The following is a 15736-nucleotide window of genomic DNA, read 5'->3' as shown; positions in this document are numbered from 1 at the left end:
GCCTGGAAGGTGGCACTAACAAACTAACACTTAGGGATGGGAGGAGGAGAACTGGCAGAGACTGAGTAAGAGCAGCCAGGGAGGTTAAGGAAAGCAGGAAGAATGAAGAATAAGGGGGTAAGATAGGTCACAGGAAGGGAATATCTCAAGATAGAGAGAGTGGTCAATGATGGGGTAGTGCGACTAATGCTCTAAGCATCAAATAGGGCAAGAATGGGAAGTTGCCTGCTGGAATTACAATGGTCACAGGTAACTAGCAAGAGAGTGAAGGAATAAAGTCCAAAGTGACATGTGTCTCTGGAGGAGTTAGAAGAATAGAGGAAATGGAGAAAGTAACTACTGAGTTTTGACAAATTTCATGGTGAAGAAAAAAAGGGAAAGCTGATGGATGAAAGGGAAACAATACCAAATAATGGTGCCTACCACAGATCCTAGGGTCAAACCCTAAGTCAGATCTGCAGGCTCTTTACTTGACAAGGATGGGAAGTCAAGGGAGTAAACACTATATTCACAAAAGAATCTGCTCAATGGTCAAACATGTTTTCTCTGTGACATAGGAAGGGTCGATGACCAATCTTTTAGTTCATCTTTAAAAATCACTTAAAGGACAACCTGTAATGGTAAGCTAGAGGTTGTAAGATTCCATCCCAAGCCATGCCCTCCTTATGTAAGCTTCATGGATTTTCCTCTCAGGCCTCCTTCTGGCTCGTTTTCCATTAAATTCAATATGACTGTCACTTCCTACAAAAATCTAGTTCCATCTGTTTCATGTTTTTTCTTTCCTGTGCCTTTTAATGTCCTGATTTACTTCTTTGGAAAATATACTGAAAGCTGAAAGTAGCAGATAAAGATTTGTGTGCAGGAAACAAGCTGTCGGCACAGATGCATAGTATAATTTTTACCAAAAGTTCCATATTACCTTCATGTGTATTCAAGGGAAAAGCTACAAATACAGTGTTCACTCTAAATAGGATCATAAAATAATAAAACATGTTCACGGATTTTTTTTTTTTTTAACCATTGGTTTGGGGCAGTTTTATATTCTATACTTTCTGATTCTCATGTGATTGCTGTTGGAGTAAGGAAGCTTGATCTTGCGTTTGTTCATTACCTAACAAATTATCAAACACACGGACATCTGGTTTAAAATTCTAGGATCTTTGGTATTTCCTTTGGTTCCATTTCTTCACCTCATGCACAAAATAGTGATAAGATCACAGGCTTTGGAAACAGATCTAGGTTCAAATATCAGTTTCATTGCTCACCACCTATGCCCAAGGACAACTGCTAACTCTCTGAGCCTTCTGCTCATTCATGAAATGTTTAATAACATAAATTTTCTAGGTCACTGCAAGGATTATATAGAATTATGTTTACAAAATGAAATTACATATCAATAATTGCAGCTATTGGTTGCAAAAAATGAACTGAGGTCCAACACATACATGCTGGTCTGTTTTCTTCATTGAGAGAATAATTTAATTGGAATTAGAGTCATCTGTTACTGATGAAGACTTTCACACTAAATGGATTCAATCACTCTCAAGTTGTGACTCTTACACTGGAGGAGTCTGAATACTCCTTTGCATGACAATGTCTGCACCATTATTTCCCATGAAGTATGCTTTCTTCATTTGAGACTATACTGTGCAGTCTTTGGGGTAGATATGGGGAAAGGAGGGAATGGAAATGAATGCTTGCTCTGATGAATAAGCTTGCTTCTTGGGGTCAGAGAAAATCAGCTACAATTTTTGCTGGTGGAGAAATAAATCAAGGCACTTTCTATCCTTTCAACTTTTAAACCTAAAGCACATTTTCCCTCTTTGGGGTCTGCAAAACTTACACTCATGACACCAGAAAGAGCATACTAGTGGAATCTCCTTTGAGAACCAATGGAGATTACAGAGGGGTGAATTTAGACAATGAACTGGGGATCTAGAAGAAGGAACTATAGGATGACAGGAGAGGAAATTCAGGATAATGAAAGAGGGTTGGAAAAGAAGAATAATCCACATGGAGTACACATGATGCCTTTGTTCCAAAGTTCTAAGTCTGTGAGCACCTTTTTGTAGTAGAAGTGAGACAGGAAATCTGGTGTTCCCAGGTGCATTACTCCATGAGATCTTCTTGAACTTTTCTAAAAAGAACGTGAATGCCTTCTTTGAGTTCAGATGTTTAATGTTTGGTCTGGAGAAAATTAAAAAGGCAAGAAGTGCTTGGCCTGGGAAGGGTCTAGCTGTAACTGAGATGACTCAGATGGAATTCATAGTTTCCTTCCCACAATTCAGAGTGAGAGTAAAAGATGGGACTCTATCAGTCCAGGGTAGAGAGTTCCTCCTTGGTGTGTTTTGTGAGCCTTTCTATCCAACAAGGCCCAGCTGTTTGGCATGACCATTTCCCCTGCCCATATTTACTGCCCAAACTTCCAGGAGTCTATTGTCTTCTGTAATCACAAACGTTGCCAAGTTTTCTAATTTCCACACAAGATTTCTATTTTCTCCAGCTGTTATTAGCCAGATATTTGATTTGCATTCACTTATTACACTTTATTGAAACATATACATACCTAACACATACCTTCATCCTCCCGTCTTTCCACAAAGGAAGAGATTTGGAAATCAGTGATGACTGTGTGTGTGTGTGTGTGTGTGTGTCTGTCTGTCTGTCTGTCTGTCTGTCTTCTTGGTATAGGTATACAACTGAGAGGAAGGGAGTAGACTGCAACAGTAGGGATTAAGAGAGAAGTTATGAAGGAAGAAGAGAGAAAAGAGCCCTTTTGACAGTTAATATGTTGACATAGAAACTTTGGAGTGAGTGAGGGGTGAAGAGAAATCTTAAGAAATTTTTCTGTGTGATGCATAGTCTAAGCTCCATTTGATTCATTCAAGAATGCCTTCAGAAGTCATCTACATAGCTCTTCTCTTAGAACTGTACTTGGATTTTTATTTGGTTGTATTGATAGCAGAATCACATCTCAAAGGATTATTCCATATATGAGTTAAAGTTAGACATAGGGCAAGAAGATGTCAAAGTAGTTTAGGGTCAAAGGACAGAGATCCAAATAAATCAGGGTCAATGCCCAGAAAAGAGTGATTGAGAGTGGTCTTGGAATCCACCGAAAGCCATGCCACATATGGATTAAAGATCTTGACTACTTACTGAGGAAAAGCATAGGGCCTAATGGTCCCTTTAGAGCTGCAGTTTGCTACGAATCGCTCAAATTACTAACACCAATCCCAGATTTATTTTAATTATCTACCTTCTTGATCAGAGATTTCACAAGAACTGATTCTAACTCATAATCAGATATGTGAGGTCAAAATTTGTTGTCTCCTTGTAGACATCCTACTTGGTGGCCTTCTCAGAACAGTATATCAAGAACTGAAACTAGCACCTCTATCTTTATTCATTATCTGCAGCTTTATTAAAGTTACCAACCACCCAGGTACCCAGGAAGGAAACATTGCTTTCTCCCCTCCCTCACTTTCTACATGTAATTAGACAATCAATTTGATGGTTTCTTGGAATGGAACCACCATTTGATTCAACTATCCCACTCCTTGGCCTATACCCAAAGGACTTAAAATCAGCATACTACAGTGATGCAGCCACATCAATGTTCACAGCTGCTCAATTCACAAGATCCAGATTGTGGAACCAACCTAGATGCCCTTTAGTTGATGAATGGATAAAGAAACTGTGGTATATATATATACAATGGAATATTACCCAGCCATGAAGAATAATAAAATTATGGCATTTGCAGGCAAATGTATGAAATTGGAGAATATCATGCTAAGTGAGATAAGCCAATCTCAAAAAATCAAAGAACAAATGATCTCGCTGATAAGCGGATGATGATACATAATGGAGGGTGGGAGGGAGGCAAGAATGGAGGAAGGAGGGACTTTATAGAGGGAAAAGAAGGGTGGGAGGGGAGGGAAAAATAACAGAATGAATCAAACACCATTACCCTATGTAAATGTATGATTACACAAATGGTACGCCTCTACTTCATGTACAAACAGAGAAATAAGTTGTACCCCATTTGTTTACAATAAAAAAAAATTCAGTGGTTTTTAATTCCTAAAGCTCACTATGTTTTATTCTTTCCTTTTGAACATACCCTTCCCCTATTTCAGATCTTCATTACTAGCTTCCTAACTAGTTTTCCTGTTGGGGGCTGTGCCATGTAGGCTGCGCTGCGAAGGCGCCTGGTGGCCAGCTGGAGGTTGTTTTGATCACATCGGCAGTGAGGAGGTTGATTAATATAAGCACACCCAGGTGATTTATCATTGGCCGTATTCAATTAAGTCCATGCACACAATGTGTGCACAGGTGATCCTGAGTGCTCCTGCTCGGGCCTGCTCATTTTAACCTTTGTGGTGATAGGGCAGCTGGCTCCTCGCCTGATCTCAACTGGTGTGGCCCCGCCCTCAACCTCCTGGAGTAAGCAGGCAGTAGGCAGAAGGCAAGGGGAAGCAGCAGTAAGCAGAAGCAGCAGTAAAAAGCAGCAGCTAGCAGAAGAGAAGCAGCAGTTAGCAGAGAGAAGCAGCTAGCAGAGAAGAAGCAGTAGTAAGAAGAAGCAGAACTCTAAGAAGAAATAGATCTCTGATAAGCATAGCAAGCCTCTTTCTCTAAAAACTTCCTCTAAAAGCAAAGTCTCTCTTCCTCTAAGCAAAGTCTCTCTTCCTCTCAAAGAAGCCTCTCTTACTCTAAAAAAGCAAAAAAGCAAGCAAGCAGCACAGAAATAGAAGTAGTTTATTTCCAGTCCACCTCTGATAAATACCCGTGCAATTGTTGCTGCAGGTGGTAACAAATATCTGCGGGATTGTTGCCGTGGGCGGTGACATTTTCCAACTAGTAATCTTCACCATTTATACTATCAGTACAATGATCTCTCTAATAAACTTCAGTGACTCCCCTTTGCCCACTGAATCCAGTATAAATAAATCTATAATAAAGTTTCATCATTTACTGTATATGCTTCCCTAACATTCCCTTTTTGATTTCAGGTCCTACCAACTTTCCTCATTGATTCTATTGGTGTGTCGTGGTTATCCCACATTCTTTGTTCTTGTACATCTCCAAGCTGTAACTTCTACCCAGAATGTTCTTTGCTTGCCTTGTCTACCAACAAATTTAGGTTCAAATTTAACTTTCTCTGAATGCTTCCTTGGTTTGTCCCTATTAAAGCCAGTTTCTTTTTTCCCAACAATCCTATACTGTTTTACATATAACTCTATCATGATATTAACACAGTTTTTCTTACAAGTTTGTCTGTGCTGGTAGATTATAAGGTAGTATAGAACAGGGACTGTTTTCTTTGGATCCTTGTGCCTAAAATAATAGTAACCACGAATAACTTAGTATTTGTTGTATGATTAAGTTTGATACTGTATCTGAGATACTATTGGCTTTTTTCTACATGATAATCAAAAAACTTGTAAGATAGTTAAAAAACAAGCAAAGAGCAAGCTAGGAATAGAAAAATGCTCTCTTAATCAAACAGGTTAAAAACTAAAAACAAAACAAAACAAAACTGTTACTCACATAATATTTAATGTGAATTATTGAACACTTTCCTCCTGAGGTCAAGAGTAAAACGAGGACATAGGCTATCACCAGTTCTCTCCAACATTTCACTCGAGGTCTAGCCAGTGCACTAGGACAAGAAAAAGAAATAATGCCATATGTAAAAATATATTAAGTTCTAAATTATTATAGATAAGTATGATTTATATACTTAATATATTTTTGCCAAAAATTATAGATAATATATGTTAAACCAAAAGGATCCTAAACTAAACAGAGAAAACCAGAATATAAAGTGTCTTCAAATATTAGTTATTCTTTTTTTTATATTATCAACATGTTTTTGTTTTTTGTTTTTTTAATGTCTGTGGTACATCTTAGGAGACAGCCTGTAATAATATCAAGCCAATGACAATGGGTTATCATTGTTGGCAAATCTGGGAGCCACTGGCTTGATGCTGAAAGTCAAGAGGCAAAGATATCACTGCTTTCTGTACAGGAAACCCAAATAATTTGGAAAATTATTAATATTTGGCAAAATAGTTTAGCAAGAAAGTGTCTAAAATGCTGAGATCTGAATTGTCCCACTCTCCGGGTGGGAAAGAATAAAACAAAACCCTCCAGTTTTTTTTAAAAGATTGAATTACAAAATTAGAAGGAGAGGAATGCAACTGTGAGGGAGAGTTGCATTTCAGTTAAGCATTTGAATTCAGTATCATGCAATTTCCTTCAAAAACAAGAGTTCTTGGCCTCTGACAAGGACCATGAGAGAAAGAGAAGAGGCAGAGGAACAGGGAGAGGAATGAGAATGGAAGCAAAGTTGGGCAGGGAGCCTGCCTGTTGAGGGCCCCCCTCACCCTGCCATGGGAGCAAGGTGCCAGCTGCCCTCCTTAAAGCAAGCTAGGCATGGGAATTCCAGGAAGGAGCTTCCCAGCTCTCAGGGCCAGACTGACACCCCCTGCCACAGGTGGTTGGTTTCAGGAGTGTTGATGGTGGTGGGACGGCATCTGCCACACATTGGCCGGGCCCCCATCTGCAGCCAAGGGCATGCCCTCCAAGTGGCTAGGATGAGAGCTGTAGTCAGTGTCATGGTGGTCCCCTCAGACCTCCTGAGCACCAAGCCATCAAGTAGTAAACTCCCACCTCCTCCAGAGGCTGTGTCTTGCCCAAAGTCACACAGCTAGATCAGCAGGGTCCCATTTGGAACCCAGATCTCCCAACCACAGCTGACAATCTAGAGCTTTTTCTACCATATTTCTTCTGAAGTGGCCTAGCAGGAGTCTCACCAGGGGTGGAGCCAGACACTTCAGCAAAGACACTGTGGTGAAGTCTATTAATCCAGAGAGATTGGCTGGTCAGGGGCAGCTTCTTTTATTATTACTATTATTATCATTTGTTCTAATTAGTTTTTCATAATAGCAGAATACATGTCGACTCACTGTACACAAATGGAGCACAACTTTTCATTTCTCTGATTGTACACAATGCAGACTCACACCATTCGTGCAATCATACACATACATAGGGTAATAATGTCCATCTCATTTCACCATCTTTCCCACCCCCATACCTCCTCCCTCTCCCTCCCTCCCCTCTGTCCTATCCATTAATTATTCTTTTTGAACTGGGTTGTGTCTATAGTCTAATATCCTGTCAAGCAAGTATGCATTTTTATTTTCTATTCTCAGATTGCTCACTATAGCCTACAGTCTTCTATATATGGTAGAGTGCTAGAGACAGCAGCTGAACTGATTCTTCAGAGAGAGCTTATTCAATTTGTGACTGGTGAAAAAACTGCTGTAAACATGCTTCCTGTGTTTTTGTGATAATATGGCAGTGAACCCTATTATTATGGTCAAGTTTATTCAAGCTTTAGAAAGAATTGCAAAGGGTTGCTAGATAAGCACTTACCTGTTTAGTAGTACTAAAGTAGTCTCTAGATTATCATAATCAGAATCAAATGAATGTTGGGGTCAGGACTTGAAAGCTTCATTGTTAAAACTCACCAGTTGATTCCTATGCTCAAAAGTCAGAGATTTACAGATTTAAGTGATGCCTAATATTGCCTTAGAAAATCCTCTGATTGTTACTGGGTGGCCTTAATCTCCTTTAGCCCCATTTTCCTCTTCTGTAAAATGAGAGGATTGATTTAGGTGGTTTCAGAGATATGTGAAAGAACCTGCTATGTGATTCTGCTAAAAAGAAAACATTTGCTCCTTAAAATATGTTCATTTTTTAAAAAAAAATTTAGTTATCAATGGACCTCTATTTTATTTATTTATATGTGATTCTGAGAATTGAACCCAGTGCCTTGCACATGATAGGGAAGTTCTCTACCACTGAGTCACAACTCCAGCCCCCAAATATGTTCACTTTTGTTCATGAGATAAGGGGTATTTAGTAGAAATTACACCAACAAATGACAGTGGTTGTTTATATTCTTGATTTTTTTCTCTACTCTTCCAATATAATTATATTACCACCATAAGGAAAAAAAAACAAAATTTTAAAGAAATTTAATTAGTTAATGATGTATAAAGTACTATAAGAATGTCAAAATCACCAAAGTGTGAACACTGTGTCTACAGTACAGTGAGAGAGAAACTTGTGTATTGTAAGACTATCATACAAAATGGAATAAAGGTTGAAGAGCTGGTAGCAGGATTATTGAGAAGAGGAAGAATTGCTGAAGGTGAGTTGATGATGAAACTCACAAACCTGGAGGTTATAAAGTAGCTCCAAACTGGGCAACTTGGAAGTCCTGTTCTGACATTATTGTGCAGACATTTATAAAATCCTAATTCTGCGTTATAAGCAGAAAAGTAGGTGAAATTAATCACCTGCTGTGTGTTTAGCATTGTGCTAAATTCTGTGAAGGTAGAAGAGAAAGACTATACTCATTTTCCATGTTATGAAGTTGGGGATTTGAAACTAATGCTTTGAAAACATTTTGTTAATTGCTAAGAGGTATGGTAGAGTTTCCAAGAAATGAGAAAGCACTGCAGGACAAGTTTTTAGAATTCATAGGAGTGGAAGAAACATTGATGCTTGAAGGTATTGAATTAATAAGCAAAAAAAGTAAAAGTATTACTTGAACTCTGGATTCCATCCCAATCAGGCAAACCAAGTCATTTTAGTTTGGGTATGAAAAGCTAAAGGATTATTCACAAATACAGCACTCATCCTTATTTTCATATCTATCTTTCTTCTCAAACAATGTTGGGGAGATAAGAAGAAAGGAAGTGACACACTGTAGGATTGCTACTATTGTGTTATAAAGAATGCCATTATGGAGTTAGGTGGGTCTGTATGCAGACAGAATAGGTGTTTTCTTTGCCTTGAAATATGTTCCTTCTATAGGAAATTGAAGAAAAGCTAACAGTTCTATTATATTTGCTAAAATTTAAATACTTTAGGGAATTTGTGCTTATAGCCATGATGGTATAACTATGCCAAACTAACCATCCCACTATAAACAAGCAGAAAAAAAGTGGACAGGACAAAAATACAGTTTTGTGCATAACTGCAAATTTTGGTGAAAGGGACATGTATTAGATGAGGTCCAAAGTATGAGGTCTTGAGGATATTTTCCTAACCAAGGTTTAGTAAGCATCATCTACACTGTGTATTGTGCTACAAAAAATTTGCAAAGAAGCAAAAGAAATGTGATCCACAGTCAAGAAAAGAGCAATCAATAGAAATGAACCCTAAATGGTCAATATGCTAAAATTTTCAGACATAGATACTAAATTAGTTATTAAATAGAATTAAAGGAAAATATTGTATTTATGAATGGAGACGTGGCATATCAACAGAAAAATGAAAATAGTAAGAATAAAAATGTAAATACTAGAAATGAAAAGTATGATAAATTAAGTGAAAAATTCAGTGGGTGGGATTATTAGCAAATTGGAAATAGTAAGAGTGAGCAAAGTTGAGGACAAATCAATAGAAAATTCCCCATCTGAAGAAAAACAATAAAGAATATTGAAGAAAAATGAACAGATACATGAAGCTTGTGGGAAAGTATATAACTTTATAAGACATATATGAAATAGGAATCCTAGAAAGAGAATAAAATAAAGACTAAAATTTCTCCAAATTTGTTTAAAAAACATTAACTTAGGGAGCCAAGAAGATTAACAATCCCCATGTAGCATAAATACAATGAAAAACACATCTAGGAAAACTATGCCAAATGTTTCAAAATCAAAGATAATGAGAAAATGTCAAAAGTATCTGGAAGGAAACGATATATGATGGAAGAATAGCTAGCAGTATGAATGACAGTTGACTCTGTATTAGAAACAGTGGAGACTATACAACAATAGAACAACATCTTACTCTTTAAAGTGCTAGGAAAAAAAGGTCAATCTAGATTTTTATATTCAATAAAAATATTCTCAGAAAGGGAAAGTGAAATAAAATACATGTTAGACAAGTAAAAGCTGGGAGAATTAGCTACCAGGAAACCACTAAACATAAAAATATTCTTCAGGCTAAAAGAAAAGGATACTTGACATTGTTCTTTTGAAGAACAATAGATATAATAAATAAAGCTTTTTTCATATAATTTATGTAAAAGAAAAGTGATCTTTTTCTTCTATCTTTTCAATTTAAATAAATTTCACAAGCCACAAATTTTGCTCTTCCAAAATGTACAATACATTGTTTTGTTTTAATATAGTCACAAGGTTGTGACATCACCATTATATAATCCCAGAAAATTTAGTCACCCTAAAAAGAAGTACTATATTCATTATCTATTACTCCACTTAATCCCATCCCACACTTGGAAGTCAATAACCTACTTGTCTATGGAGTTGCTTGTTTTAAGTATGAAATCACATAATATGCACCCTTTAATAAGAGACAACGGATTTAAAAGAAAAATTAATAACATTACAAAGAAGAGCTTACAACAGATATGGAAGTAAACAAGATGGCAATAATAACATGAAGCTCTGGAGTAGGAGGTAGAGTTCGCAGGCAGAATATGTTTCTACCAACTTGCCAACATCCTAATTTCTGGTAACTGAATATATTACATGATGATATACATTACATGACTAAAGAGAATTCAGGTTAGAGATGAAATTAAAGTAACTGATCAGCTGATATTAAAATAGAAAGATTATCCTGGATACACTCAATCTAATTGTATGAGTCTTAAAAATGGACAAGTCAGGTAGAAGAAGGGGTCAGAGAGACATGTTGTGAAAAAAATGCAACCCATTATCAATTGCTTGCCTTGAAAATGAAAGCAGATGTCTTCTTCAGAAGGAAGAAACTACATCTAAGGAATATAGATGTCCTAAGTACATCTACAGCTAAGGGATGTGGTGTCCTCTGGAAAATAAGAATGGTACTTAGCTTATAGCCAGAAAAAAAAATCCTATAATCTAAAGTAACTGAGTTCTGCCAACAATTTCAGGATGTAGAAAATGGATTCTCCTCTAAAGTCTCCAGAAAGAAAGAGAGACCTTCCAATACTTTATTTATCCAAGTGAGATTCCTGTGAGTATTCTGGCCTAAAGAACTATAATATAATAAATGGATTAAATTTGGGTTTTGAGATTAAGATAATTTATTATAGTACAAAACTAATATGATGGGTAAATGGAATTATCTGCTGTTGTAAGATTATAACTTGTAAAAAATGGAAAATATTAAATATAAAATTGGAAGTATGAAATGATTCATTACTGACTATAAATGAAATTTAAGGTTACAGATACACTTTGTTAGATCCAAAGCAACTATATAAATATAATAATAATAATAATAATAATAATAATAATATTTATCTAAGACTTAAATAGAAGTAAAATAGAGCACTAAAAATATTTGGTTAACTAAAAGAAGGCAGAAAATGAACCATAGAAGACCAAAAAAAATACATTAAAAACCTTAAGGGACTGACAGAAAAACAACAGCAAGATAGTAGATTAAACTAAGCCATATAAAAATCACATTAAATGTTAATAGAGTCAGCAATTTAAATAAAAAACAGATTATTGGTATAGACAAAACTGGCAAGATCATTTTTGTGTATAAGAAATGCATATAGATACACAAAGATTTAAAGTAAAATTTTAGGAAAAGCTATATCATTCAAATAGTAAACATAAGAAAATTAGTGTGGTAATATTAATATACTTCAAGAGAAAGTGTTTTATAGAGACAAAGGGGGATGTTCCATAGTAATATGACTTAACATCCCAAAATTCCTAAATATTCTTCCATCTAATAATAAAGTTTCAAACATAAAACAAAAAATGGAATGAAGGGGGGGGTAGATAGAGGTATAATCATAATTGGAAATTTTAACATCTATCTCTTGGTAATCAATGAAGCAAACAAAAAATCAAAATATAGAAGATATGAATCAAAAGCAAATTTACCTAATTAACTTTTATATAACACTAAACCCAATAGCTGCAAAATACACATTCTTTCAAGTATACCAAGATACATAATGGGTCCCAAAATAAATCTCAATAAATTTCAAAAAACATATTCACTGACCACATAGTAATTAAATTAAGAATACCTAAAAGTAAGATATCAAGAAAATGAAAATAAAAGTGTATACTTATGAACAATCCACAGGCTGGGCATAGTGGAATATACCTATTGTCCCCATGACTTGGGAAGCTGAGAGAGGAGGACCACAAATTTGAGGCTTACTTCAGCAAACTGGCAAGACCCTGTATCAAAATTTGAAAAAAAAAAAAGGGATAGGGATGTAGCTCTGTGGTCAAGTACCCCTGGGTTCAATCCCCAGTACCAGAAAAATAAAATAAAATAAAAACCAAAGGCAAAATAAAAAACCAAGGGGAAATTCAGAAGTAATGAAAATTAAAACATCAAATTCCATGAATAGTTAAAGCAGTGCTTAGAAGAAGAGTAATCACCTTTATGGCTCATTCCAAAATTTAATACTTTAAAAATCAATGATCTACATTATGACTTTTAAAAGTTAGGAAAAGGAGAGCAAAGTAACTAAAAGGATAAAGGATAATAATAAAGGCAAAAGAGAAGGAAATTTTTAAAGACTCCATCCCAAAGAGAGAGAGAGAACATAGACTACCAATATCAGAAATGAAAGACAGGTGTAACAACAGACACTAATGAAAATTAACAGGAAATATCACCAACTTAAATAAATGGTAAGATTTCTTTTGAAAATATATCTCACCAAAACTGGCTCAAAAAAAGTTAAAAATCTGAATAACCATATCAAGAAATAAAATTCATAAAATTATAAATTTATATTAAAATTCACAATTAAAAATAGTCCAACTGCCTAGAAAAACAAAAGTGACATACATTTTGCCATCAGATGGAGATACATCAGATGGAGAATCATTTTCAAAGAAGAATAAATATTCAGTAACCAGTACTACCTTTCCCTCCCATTATCCTTAACTAGACAGATATAAAAGATATATTATCAGCTTCACAGAAACTACCTTCCAAGATAAAAATAATCAACATACTTGAATTTTAAGACTCCAGAATTCATTTGAATTTGTACTAACACAAAGTATCATTTTTATAAAATAGAGTTAACCAGTTAAGAAGTCAACTCTTTTCTCTCTTGATGATCTTTCAACAGGCAACTTAATTTCCAGGCTCTTAAAATGAGGAAGTTATAGAAGAAACTTCTGTGCTAGTCTCAGTGACTCACTATGAAAACTCACAAGTGTCTTTCAATATTTCAAAGGCATTCAAAAGTGCAATACAATTTGGTAATTCCAGGAATGGCTACTCTCTTTACAGATTATCTAGGTGCCCTGTATCCCTCAGTCTTTGGCTGCCTGATCACCAATCACAATTGTCTATTTTCCATGGGGAAATAAGCTTGGACACTTGAGGAAAACCAGGTCATAGTTAAACATATGTATTTACTTGACAAATAACTCCATTTGCAAGGAGAAATGGAAACTGTTATTTAATTACTGGTTTTAGAATTACCATAAAGTTTTTATAATGAACTCTCCTTATCTTGGTGTGTGTGTGTGTTAGGATAGGGGAGGAAGAGGGAAAGATGGTTAGGAAAAGTAGTAGATCCTTTCAAAAGTTTAAACTTGAAACATGGGACTAATTCTATTTCTAAAAGCAGTTATTTGCCAAAGTATATTTTCCCCTTATTCAACCTGCTACGTCTTAGTCATGGAGTAGCTAGGAACACAAGCCAGTGTCATCCTTTTAACAATTATTCCACTGGGGGCAATAGGGTTTTCTTGGGAAGGAAAACCCACACTTGGTACTATAACATATGGTCTAACAAATTCACAATTGAGTGACTTTTCTTGCAGCTGCGGTTTCAATTATAGGCATTTCAGATGTTTAATGGTGACTTTAATTTACCATGAGGAAGTGTATGCTGAACATCTGGAAGGACATGATTTTACTTTAATCATTTTGATTTAGGTGACAGTAATTACAAGTATCATCATTGTCTATAGAAAAAAACATTGGTTTTACTGTTACCTGCCAGAACTTGTTTCCACCCTACTAGGGCATTTCTTTCCTTGGCCAAAAAGGATTAAATCACTATTCTGAAAGTTCCTTCCCTATTTAAGTACCTGGCATGTTCATGGATTCATAATAATGAAACAAATTGATGAATTTGCTTAGCCAAACTGACTACAGGTTAAAAGATTAGGAATAAAGGCATTTAAAGTGACTGGGGAAAACAGTGTTAATCTACCCCAGAAATTTTATAGCTATGTAGATGTAGCAACTTGAAAGTCCTCAAAGTAACATAAACTGTCCCTGTTTCTGAATGCACAGGTTGTTTTGTGAAAATCTCCACCAGGTACACCGCCAAAAAGGTATTAAATATGGAATGAGGCAAAAGCCTTTCTGTTAGCTCTTCTGTTATTCTATTTCCTGTTTTAAAAACATAGACTAGAAAGGTTAGAATAATCATTTAACTATAAACACAAGAAAGAGATTTAAACTCAAGGTCAAAATATCTCAGCCAAGCAGAACCCTCATAAACTGAAGAGTTGAGAATGCAGTGTTTTCTATATTATTCTAATGTTTTCCCATAAAATATCCCCCCCAATTTCTCTCCCACATACACACTGATAAAGGTATTTGGGATCCAAGTATAGTATTTCTGTTGGACCTTATGAACAGTAACACTTTCAGTTATGGGATCATTCAGGGAGGGAGTTACTCTACTGTTTCAGAGTTGATGAGGTCCAGTCCTGTTTAGTTGGGTTTGCTCTCTCTTGAATTACCTGCTTTGAACCAATTTCTTTCCTTATCAATAACCCCTTCTAAGGAAATACATCAGAAATGAAAGAAAACCAACATCGTGTTTTCTTAGAGTTAAAAATGGGCATTAGACACCCCACCTTCCCCATTACCCCTAAGAAGCTTCCTTGGTCACGAGAGGCCACATCTGCTGCTGCATATAGAAAACCTTGGTGTTCCCCAGGTCCCTGTCCAGGGCTCTTTTCATTACTCCAGTCTAATTAATTTGACTAGTAAAGATGTTTTTGACACAGAGGAGTTGAAGAGCTTAGTTAAAATGGGGATGCTCATTTTTCCTGCCCTTTTTATCTTCTCTTTTTTCCTGGACATGTGGCATTGAATAAGGCCCAGAGTCAGTAATGAAGTTATTTAAAGCTATAGACCCTTTGCTACTTTTTGTTGTTGTTGTTTAGTTCTGCCCTTTAGTTTTATCCTTTAGAATGCTTAAAATACAGATTCTTTTTTTTTTTTCTTTTTCTTTTCTTTTTTTATTGTAAACCAATAGGGTACAACTTGTTTCTCTGGTTGTACATGAAGTAGAAAAATACAAATTCTTAAGAAGAAATCAATACTGGATGCTTTTAATGGCTAGGTTATAATGAAATTCTCAACCTCAAGACTCTACTCAAATAAGACTATATTCTGGATTAATAAATCATGGAATTTATACATAAGGGGATTACTGTTATGGAAATTTGAACTAGATTCCCCCCAAGGAAAGATGTCACAGGGCCATTCTCCCAGCATAAATTCCTTCCTAATTAATTAGTCTACCAATTCTGCTAATCCCAAAGCCCTGAGTACATGGTTTAGAAAAGCCATCTGACCTGATTCTAGCCAACAATCTGCGAAGGACCATCTGGTGAGTGGGGCTAGAGTTTCTGGGAGTGATTTCCTTACTACTAAAAACATCATAAGAAATTCATGG

Source organism: Sciurus carolinensis, chromosome 8 (assembly GCF_902686445.1).
Source record: "Sciurus carolinensis chromosome 8, mSciCar1.2, whole genome shotgun sequence".
Taxonomy (NCBI): domain Eukaryota; kingdom Metazoa; phylum Chordata; class Mammalia; order Rodentia; family Sciuridae; genus Sciurus; species Sciurus carolinensis.
The sequence above is the reverse complement of the archived record's forward strand: the minus strand, read 5'-3'. Positions refer to the sequence as shown.